The 9889-nt window shown below is 42.6% G+C and overlaps 1 long non-coding RNA gene across 1 annotated transcript; it reads right to left on the minus strand.

Moving 5' to 3' along the window:
* Positions 1 to 6991: 6991 nt before the first annotated feature.
* On the minus strand, positions 6992 to 8321 carry LOC311591346. Its single transcript, XR_014777073.1, has 3 exons — positions 8148 to 8321; positions 7821 to 7976; positions 6992 to 7327 (listed from the first exon to the last, which is right to left on the minus strand). It is a non-coding gene; the product is annotated as an uncharacterized lncRNA (long non-coding RNA).
* Positions 8322 to 9889: the final 1568 nt, after the last annotated feature.

The raw sequence follows: 9889 nt of genomic DNA on the forward strand, positions 1-9889 counted from the left end.
AGAAGGAGGGGTGAAAACTTGCTGTCAGTTTACTTACTTCCCTGACGGAAGTCTAGATCTGGATTCTTGATGCCAGTGTGTGGGTGATAATGGCTAGAAGAGGAAGACTCCTGGTGGGCTCCTCTGCAGTGGAAAAATAGCACAATGGCGTATTCCTCAGAATGTGTTCCTGTCACTGAGCAGGACCTTAGTGATCGACCTAGCAGTGGTTCAGCCCAGTTATACCAGCTACTGTGTTCACCTTGTTATTTTCAGGGCCAAGTCTCAGACACAGCATACTAAGTGCACTCAATAAATCTTTGACACAACTGGAATTCAAGCCAGGTGCAGGATTATACTGAGGTTTTCTGTTTCCAGTTCGGCCTCTTTAAGTTCTCAGTTTCCACATTCTTCTAGATTTGTCTTTCTGAATGATGCATGGGTTCTACAACTTGCACACATCTTCATCTGGTTTCCTCTTAGGTACTGAAGCCTGGTTCTCCTTCAAGTTCTCTGCCCATGGATGACGATGCTCCATTATTGTCATGGTACCCAGTGCCCAGCATGGATGATGCTTCATTGCTGTCATGGTACCTAGTGCCCAGCTGTCTTTTTTGTTTTTTTTCCGCTTGAGTTTCCATAATAAAGGACCATAAGCCAGATAGCTTCAGAACAACACATTTGTACTTTTAATAGTTCTAGCGATGAGTCAGCCAAACACTAGTAGATCTGGTGTCTCATGAGAGCCAGCTTCCTTATTATTGAATGTCATCTTCATTTTGTATTCTCATGTATCAGAAGTAAAGGATGGAGTTCTTTTGTTTCTTTAGAAGGGAACCAACCCTATTTACCTAATAAATGGTGTTCACAATTTAACATCTCTCTTCTCAAAGGCCCTACATCCACTATCATTAGACTAAAGTGTCAAATTTGAACTTTGGATTAATATAGACGTTCAGTCTATAGGTCTGGGAAAGGACAGCATCCCTTTTCTAGTTACCTTTAACTGTCAACCTAGCACAGCCTAGAGTTATCTCCAAGGAAAGACTCTTTTAAGGGATTCCCTAGGTCAAATTTCCCTGTTGGCATGTCTGGGAGATTGTCTTGTTAATCGACATAGGTGAACTCTCTTAATTACTGGTCTATTGCCCATGACAAAACACTATTTCCAAAGCAACTTTTAAAAAATTTAATTTATGGGTGCATGTTTCCAGAGGGTAGTAGAGTCCTTGACAATTATGGTAGGGAACATGAGACAGGCAGGTATAGTGTAAGAGCATAAGTTGGGAGCTTGCATCTTATCCACAATCAACAATCAAATAGAGTGTTAACTAGTAATTGCATGGACTTCTGAAGCCTCAAAGCCCACCCCACACACTACAGTGGCACACCTTCAATAAGGCCACACCATCCAGTTCTTCCCAAACAGTTCCAACAGCTGGGGACCAAGAACTCAAATATATGAGCCTACGGGCAATTCTCAAACCACCAGAAGGCCTGAGGCCACCTTGGTTGGCACCATTCTCTAGGCAGGTGGCCCTGGGCTGTGTAATCAACCTAGCTGAACATACGCCTTAGGCATCCATCAAGCAACAGTTTCCTATGATTTCTGCTGTTACACTTCTTCTGCTGTTAGAAGGCTCCCTAGTTAGAAGCAATGCTGTGAGAAATAGCAGACAGAATCACTTTCCAGTTCCTACTTGACTTCCTTCCTGCCCTGACTCAGCGGCTAACTACAGCTTGCAAGTGTAAGCCAAATAACCTGTTCTGCTCCTAAGTAGCCTTTGGACAGGATATCTTATCACAGCCGCAGAAAAGAAACTCAAACAATCTTATGCTGCATCTAGATGTAAATTGACAACATACACAATTTCATATCCAACCCTCACAGGAGCCTATGAAATAGGCTTTACCCTTCTTCCTCCAATCTCATATTTTACTATAGGGTCCTCATTCTCTATTCAAAGAGGCTACGGAATACTGCCTGGGTGTGGTAAGCCTGCACCACCCCCTCCTGTTCCTCTGGCTTGTAAGCTCTACTGGCCTCCATAGCATGTGATTTGAGGTCCAATAAGAAATTTCTGTCCAGGCTAGACATGGTGGCAGGCATCAATAGTCCCATAGCTTGAGAGGCGGAGGTAAGAAGATCATGAGACCAGGCAAGCCTGGACTACACAGCAATGCTCAGGCATCACAGAGGAGAGAGGATTTAAGTTTGAGGATCGTGTAGGATCTATAATCAGAAGATATTTCAGGAAAATAAAGGCTATCATATAGCTCAGTGGCAGACAACTTTCCTAGAACCCACCCCTGAGGAGCTGAAGAAATGCCTCAGCGACCTTCCTAGTTACCTTTATGGATCCCTTCCTTCCCCGCTAGGTACCCAAGAATAAAGTCATTCAAACCATCTTACAATCTCACCCTTAACTCTGGGACCTCCTCTCTCATCCACTGGTCCTCGTGCACATTAGCCACATCCTGACCACTTCCTAAACATCTCACACCTCTTCATGCTCCACATCACTCTGAAAGTGCCCAACTCAGCGGACACACAGGCAAGCTTCCTGAAGCCCTGGACTCTCCTAGGGGTTCATCAATCCCATTGTAACTCACATTTGGATGTCTGAAGCTGTCTGTCCCCTGCCTAGTTTTTACAGCCAACTTTTAAGAGTATTTTAAGGTACATGCGTTGTGTGCTTATGTTCACGTGTGGGCAGACGCACACGTGCTATGGGTCAAGTATGGAGGTCAGAGGACAACCCTGAGTGTCGGTTGTCACCTTCCACCTTGTTTGAGACAGGATGTCTTCTTATCTGCAGTGGGGTGTGCTAGGTTAATTGGCCTGGGAACTTCCAGAGATTCTTCTGTTACTGTCTTCTATCTCACTACGGGAGGTCAGGGATTATACATACTGTACTTGCCTGTGTGTGGACCTGGCGGATGGAACTCAGGTCTTCACCATTTTACAAGCACTTTACCTCACAATCCATTTATCATAAAAGCTTCGAAATGTCTTGACACCGCACTAAATATTCAAAGTACAAATGAGCCCACACTGTGCGCTAGCGCCCCCTCCATCAGAGTTCAAGCAAAATGGCTCAATTACCATTGTTTCACTGATGGGCAATTTCCTAAGGATTTGGTACACTTTAGTTCCCTTTCTATCTCAGTAGTCAAGGAAGCCTTGGGAAATCCCCAAGTTTCCTCATTTCTCTGTCTTCCACATTCCTACTGCATGCTTCTTACATATTGTACTCAGAAAAAATATCAGGAAGAAAGAGAAATAGTGTCTACCTCACTTTAAGAGATTAAACTCAAACGTATTGCAATTTTGAGCTACTTTGAGTATTCCTTCTTCAGGCCAGAAGTGACAGAAAAGAAAGGGGGCGTTGGAGCACTACAGAGGATGGTTACAAGGAAAGCTTGTTTTTAAAAATATTTTATTTTTTATTGTATGTGTATAAATGTCTTGCCTGTGTGAACATTTGTGTTCCATGACATGGAGAGGACATAGAGGGTGTTAGATACCCTGGAACTGGAGTTACAAGTGGTCGTAAGCTGCCATGTGAGTGCTGGGCACTAAACACAGGTCCTCTGCAAGAGCATCAAATCCCCTAAACCTATGAGCCGTCTCTCCAGCTCCCAAATGAAAACACTTTATAAGGTGTTCATGGAATCAAAGTAAATAGCATACGTTGACTTAGGTAAAGTGGCATGGACCATTAAGTTATGTCACAGTTTCTAGTTACAGAGCACTTTGCACTTTCTGCTTGGTTCTGGTTTTTTACCACACGAACGTTCACAGTAACTTAATTTGGGCTTTGTTTTATTTGTGTAGAACACCAAGAGCAGTGTTAGCAGAATGATTCCCCACTTGATGGATTCTCTGGTGTGTGTTGGTTGAGTGTTGGCTTCTGGCTGAATGCTTTCCCACACCTGGAGTCCATGTAAGACTTCTTCCCTGTGTTGATTTGATGGTGTGCCTTTAGTGTGACTGAAGGATTTCCTACAGTCGGGGCATTTCTAAGACTTTCTGCTTTATGAATTTGATGGCGAATCTTCAGTCAAAAAGACCACCGAACAGTTTCCCTTAGAAGGGCATGTCTAAGGCTTAGTCCCCTGTGAATTTGAATGACTGGAGAATTTCTCGTAGTCATCACACTCATAAGTCTTCTTCCCAACATGAAGGATAGGCTTCAAAGTTCTTGCAAGGGAGCATTTTGGAAGTCTGTCTTCTGTAGAAATGTTGCGGATGTCTCAGAAGCACGGTTCATCCCAGACACTTAGCATTCAAATCCAGTCTGTGCTCAGAGCTTTCTTGTAATAAAAGCATCCAGGATGTTTTTGCTGAGGCCTTGGTAGTGCCAGTTCTAAAATGGAAGAACACGAACCATCTCTGTGACTTCACTTGCCGAATCACTTAGACATGAAGCCTCCTCAGAAACTTCCTGCTATGAAATATCAAACCCTGTTTATGCTTCTGGGAAAATATTCTTCTTAAATGAGCTAAATGCACAACATGTAAGAGGTAATCATACAGAGGTAATTGGGACTGAAGGCAGATAAATCTCCTAATTAGGTAAATATGACCATGATGGTGGTGCCAATGCATAGCTATCCCACCCCTGAGTCCATTCCACTGTAGCCTGTATGATACCAAACACCCCTCTGTTCATCAGTCACCACGTGCCAGACAACGTGCAGTGGCCACAGGGAGTCATTTAATTCTGTTTTAGGGCAGTGAGTGGTGGTGGAAGCACAGGGAGCTTTAGTCAGTGGCCCAGGTCACTTTGGTAATTTGTGAGGGAAAAAAAAAGCTGGGGGAAAGTAGTTATGTAAACTTATGTAGGCAATCTAATCGCTCAGGCATCACAGGGTAACAGAACAAGAGTGTGAGAGTGCTGTTAGCGGACAGCTGAAAGCTGAAGGAATCACTAGAGATGCAGAATTGCATGTTCATATAGTTGGCCAGCTTTAAAATCAGAGTAGGTGATAGGCAGATTTGGGCCCAGGGGTCCCACTCAAACTAAGGCACCAGCCAAGGACAATACAGGCGGTAAACTTCAAACCCCTACCCAGATCTAGCCAATGGACAGAACATTCTCCACGTTGAGTAGAGAGTGGGGTATGACTTGCACATGAACTCTGGTGCCTCAACTTTGACCATCTCCCCTAGAGGGGGAGACCTGGTGGCACTCAGAGGAAGGACAGCAGGTTACCAAGAAGAGACTTGATACCCTATGAGCATATACAGGGGGAGGTAATCCCCCTCAGGAACAGTCGTAGGGGAGGGGAATAAGGGGAAAAAGAGAGGGAGGGAAGAATGGGAGGATACAAAGGATGGGATAACCATTGAGATGTAACAAGAATAAATTAATAAAAATTTTTTAAATAATAAAATATTTTACAAAGTAAAAAAAAAATCAGAGTAGGTTCTTTTGTTGCTTTCATCTTTTGTGGTGCTGATGGCTAAACCTGGGGTTTTCTACCAGGTAGGCAAGCAGTCGACCGCCCTTCTGCCCCGTTTTCTCAAACAGCAATTGTACAAATGCAGCGGCTTTTGCTTATTATACTAATGTTACATTGTGCATGCTCAGACATGTATTTGGACTATTTTTTTTAACTTTTCACTCTATGTAAGTCATGGAAAAAATCTATATATTTAGGCTACTTCTCCAAAACAGTAATGTAAATAATGAGAACTATGCTAGGAAACATCCCCAGACTCTCCAACACAGCCTGTTTGTATGGATGTCAACATGTCTAACATACTGCAACGACAGTTGCTAACACCCAATGCCGATTCCAGGACTGTGTGGGCTTGTGTTTTCCAGTTCGAACTGAGCCCTGAAAATTAACTCCAAATGTCACTTCAACTCTAGAGTGGAGCCACTGTGCTGAATTTCAAAAACATATGCTTTCTAATCCCTATCATGGATAGTCATATTTTAAGCAGCCTAAAACGCTCAGGTGTATGATTATATTGATAATGTGTTGTTGTAATGAAAACACCACTAAATGTGTGTGAGCAAACTAACGTTGCATCAAAATGTATTGAAAACAAAAGAAATATAACAACAATGTGGGGTATGAAAAAAAGGAAAAGGGGTCACAAACTCAAAAGCAATACATTGAGACCTAGAACCAAGAAAGAAGTGCTCAGAAAAAAAAAAATAGAAGAATCCGGGAAAATCTATCAAGTTTTAAGATCCCAATTTCTTATCTTCCAGAATAAATGGAAGGGGACATCATTGCACCATCTTCCCAAGTAGCTAAAGAAAAACAAATGTACCTGAGGTGTAGTCACCCATGACACTGAAACAGGAGTCACCATGACAAAAACCACAGGACTGAGTGTCCTCAACAGATGGTCCCTTTCTGATAATTCCTATAAGAGAGGCAGATAAAATACCAAACCAGATATGCTATTGTCAGAAGGAAAAGACAAAGAGGATGCAGTAGATATGAGCCAGGGAAACAGCTAAGAGGGCAAGCATGCTCACTGCCAAGCCCTAGGGCCTGAGATGGATCTTAAGAACACACACAGTGGAAATAGAGAGCTGACCTTCCCACACATTGCTGTGGCATGCACAAACCCATCCACACACCCCGCCCCATTCCCACATACAAATCAATAAACAAATCAATTAAATGTAAAATACGGTTATTTTTAATGCTCTCGTGCAGTAAAGAAAGTCAACGAGATCAGAGAAAAACGGGGAGAGGGGAAGAGGTGGAAACTACTCAGCATAAAATGAAATGCGAAAGTATGCATGGAGAATTGGGTCAACTAAGAGAAGCAATAACTCTCTATCTAGCTGTTAGACTAAACTCAGAATGAGGAAATCGGTCTAACATACGAAAGGATGGCCGGTAAGATGTGTGAATATAAAGTCTTGTTTGCATGTTGGAGTATATACAGGCAAAGGTCGTCAAGAACACTATTTGGCTGTATAAGTCCACATCTCTTCATGATCTGGATGCATTGCATCGCAGCTTGTAAAAACTGGGAAAGGGCTGTGCTGGTTAATTTTTTTTAATATCAACTTTACAGAGGTTAGGGTCATCTGAGAAGAGGGAACTTCAACTGAGAACATGTCTCCATAAGATCAAACTGCAGTCAAGTTTGTGGAGCATTTTCTTGATGAGTGGTGAGGAGGGGTCCAGCCCACTGCAGGTGGTGCCACCCCTGAGCAGCAGATGGTCTTGGGTTATATAAGGAAGTAGGCTGAGCAAACCATGAAGAGCAAGCCAGTAAGCAGCACTCCTCCGTGGCTTTGCATCAGCTCTTGCCCCAGGCTCCTGCCTTGCATTCCTGCCCTTTCTTCACTGGGTGATGGACCATAAGCTGTAAGACAAGAAGAAACCTTTTCATCCCTGGGTTGCTTTTGGTCATAGTGTTCAATCACAACGATAGAAATCCTATACAAGACAGGGAGACAGACTACATGTTCAGCAGTTGGAGACTGGGTAAGAGAAGTAACAGATAGTGGTCCTTGAATAAAATCCATCTCTGACTGAGTAAAAGTCACTGACCTTGACACCTGTAACGTGCGATTTTAGTATACCCCACCCACACCTCATTGTCTTCTCCCTACTAAAGATGATCTCAAAGCTTGGGAAGAAATATTCTATAAATGAAGAGGAAATTGGAACTATATGGAGATTCTTGGGTTTAAGTGGTGATTAAATGAAATTCCAATGGGCTTATCTTTTTAATCAATATTTCCAATTGAACATAAAATAAACCATAAGGACAAACCAAGGGAAGAAATGGCACACTTCTGATAACTGCATCATATTTTGCAAAGAGAAGAAAGCAAATACTCAGTGGAGTTTACCTTAGATTCCCCAGGCCAGCTGTGCTCATCCACTGCCTGGTACAGATGTCTGTGGGCAGGGCCCAGGTGCTGCCACTCCTCCTGGTTGAAGTTGGCAGTCTCATCCTCAAATGGCACCAATCTCTGTAACAATACAGATCAGTCAACTACTCATCCCTGACAAAGGGAAAAGACAGCACAATGCAAATGCTTTCAGTAATGTTTTCATAGTGGCATTAGGCGTCTCAAAAATACCTATTTCACACTGCATTTGAGGAATAAAGTTCCTCAAAAAAAAGTTTAAAAATAATAAAAATAAAGATTGTCATCCTTTGTGTGTATACTCACCTTTCTTTCCCCTAAAAGGAGACTCACGGTAGAATCTCTGTGGTATTATAACACAGGAAAGTATCATGACATTTGGCAAGTGTTTCAGGCTACACTGGGGCCAAGCATCCTCACACAAGCGTCTCCTGTTCCAGAAACTCAGACACTTGCAAATCAGCAAAGACACAGGCTCAGGTGTGGCTATAAAGAGAACATGATAAGCATGTGCATAAACCACACTGTTAGTACAGTCAAATTAAGAAAAAGTAAATACACTCAGGTGTGGTTGCCTTGCTACCTTGAGATGGACGGTTTAAATTGCTGGTGAGAAGCTTTATGTGGGGTGTGATGATATGAAGAAATCTTGCATGATTTCTTAGGTGTATGAGTGACAACTACAGCTTTATTTAAAGGTTACCATCTCTCAGAGGTACACCCTAAAGCCTGGATGAAATGATACAACGCCCACAAATAACCTAGCAGACAAACCAGCCACACACTTTGTCCTGTCCCCCCTCTCCTTTATGGGAAAGTTGTTTGAATTGGGTGTGATGGTGCACACCTTTAATTTCTGCACTTGGGAGGCAAAGACAAGTGGATATCTGTGAGTTCCTATCCAACCTAGTCTTCATAGTGACTTCTAGGCCAGCCAAAGTTAAATAGTAAGACTCTGTCTTGAAAATAAAAAGCAAAGCAAAAAAAAAAAAAAAAAAAGAAACAAAACAAAAAGAAACACCATTCACAAGGTTGTTAATATGAACAATCAACACATTAATAAAGATTTTTAAATTAAATTTGGGGAGTGTTCTAAAGAAAATAAAGCTTACACTGCATTCCTGACAACAGACAGATCAATTCTACTTTGTAACATTCTAGAGCCATCTCGTGTAACAGAACATTGTACCGCCACCTATAGGACAGTAAGCAGAGCTTGCTGGAAATGTCATCCTGATAATCACAGGCTTGTGCAGCTGAGTAAAGATGATCTGTCTAAACCTACAAGAAGAACAACACTATGATGAGCAGATCTGGGCCAAGGGGTCCTGCTCACACTATGGCACCAGCCAAGGGCTATACGTGCAGTAAACATTGAACCCTGACTCAGATCTAGCCAATGGGCAGGACATTCTCCACAGTTGAGTGGAGAGAGGGGACTGACTTTCACATGAACTCTGGTGCCCCATATTTGACCACGTCCCCTCGATGGGGAGACCTGGTGGCACTCAGAGGAAGGATAGCAGGCTACCAAGAAGAGACTTGATACCCTATGAGCATATGCAGGGGGAGGAGGTCCCCCTCAGTCACAGTCATAGGGGAGGGGAGTAGGGGGAAAGCGGGAGGGAGAGAGGAATGGGAGGATACAAGGGATGGCATAACTACTGAGATGTAAAATGAATGAATTAATAAAAGAAAGTGTAAAAATAGAAATTATTTAAACCTTTAAAAAAAGATGTTCTGTCTTCTAGCTAAGAAAAGGGAGAGAGGGAAGGAGAGAGGGAGGGAGGGAGGGAGGGAGGGAGAGAGAGAAGGGGAGTAGTAGCTACAATAATAAAGCCAACATTCATTTTAAAAGCATGGTAATAACATGTTATAATGATGTGGGGAAACACAACTTTTACATTATTTGTAAAATGTACTCAGCTGGTGAAAATGCCAGTGCCTTCAAAAGCACAGCAAACTGGAAATGCAACATTTTAATTCATTTATTAAATTTTAATTTCTTTACATCTGTGTGTGGAGTGTTGTGTGTGTGTGTGTGTGTG

Source organism: Acomys minous (assembly GCF_964271855.1).
Source record: "Acomys minous genome assembly, chromosome: 2".
Taxonomy (NCBI): domain Eukaryota; kingdom Metazoa; phylum Chordata; class Mammalia; order Rodentia; family Muridae; genus Acomys; species Acomys minous.